Raw genomic sequence first — 845 nt, 5'->3', positions numbered from 1 at the left:
TAAACGTATGAGGTGATTGACATGGTGAATACCCTGATTTAATTTTTACACAATGCATATATATATTGAAACATTACACTATACCCCATAAATATATGTCATTATTATGTGTCAGGTAACAACAAAATAATAACTAATAATAACAACTAGTAACTGTTACTAATAACAACTGGTAAAGACAAAACCAAAAATAAGCCACAGATCATAAAAATCATTAGAGGTAAAGTAAGGTTAATGCGTGAATGTATTAGATTTGGATTTATGATTCCTCTAACTTTGCTATGGAACATATCATTCATTGCAAAATATTTCCCTTAGCTGATTATATACATATATATTTTCTAAGTTAATTCAATATTATTCCACATTTAGAGTTAATAATTTTCTACCAGACTTTTTTTTCTATTTCAATTTGTTTCCTTCAACAGGATACAAGACCAACACCTAGTTTGCCTGAGTTTTTAAAGCATATTTTCTTTGCCCACCTGAATGATCAATAATGACGTAAGTCCAATTGGCAAAGTGAAAAGGGGGTTCTACCAGATTTGAATACACAGTAAAATATATATAAGTAAAGTAAAAGTAATGTTTTCCCTTACAAAATATTTAAGAATCACTTTCAATTCATGTACCATGAAAAATGTTTAGATTTCCCCCCAATGATGTAATTGTAGAATTGAGATGCATTTTATATGCTTGAATAGCTTACCTGCTAGTAAAGATGATAGTAACCCAGATAAACTGTGTGTTAGTTTATCATATGTCTCAACGGGGAATCTTTTTTTGTTTTTTGTTTTTTTTGAGACAGCGTCTTGCTCTGTCTCCCAGGCTAGAGTGCAAGTGGT

The 845-nt window shown here is 30.3% G+C and overlaps 1 non-coding gene across 1 annotated transcript; it reads right to left on the bottom strand.

Annotated features, from left to right (window-relative positions):
- Positions 1-410: 410 nt before the first annotated feature.
- LOC118146581 (small nucleolar RNA SNORA27) lies at positions 411-536 on the bottom strand. Its single transcript, XR_004732435.1, has one exon. It is a non-coding gene; the product is annotated as a small nucleolar RNA SNORA27 (small nucleolar RNA).
- Between the last annotated feature and the right edge of the window lie 309 nt (positions 537-845).

Source organism: Callithrix jacchus, chromosome 12, assembly GCF_049354715.1.
Source record: "Callithrix jacchus isolate 240 chromosome 12, calJac240_pri, whole genome shotgun sequence".
In the NCBI taxonomy this organism is placed as follows: Eukaryota; Metazoa; Chordata; class Mammalia; order Primates; family Cebidae; genus Callithrix; species Callithrix jacchus.
This window is presented reverse-complemented; position numbering and strand designations above follow the sequence as displayed.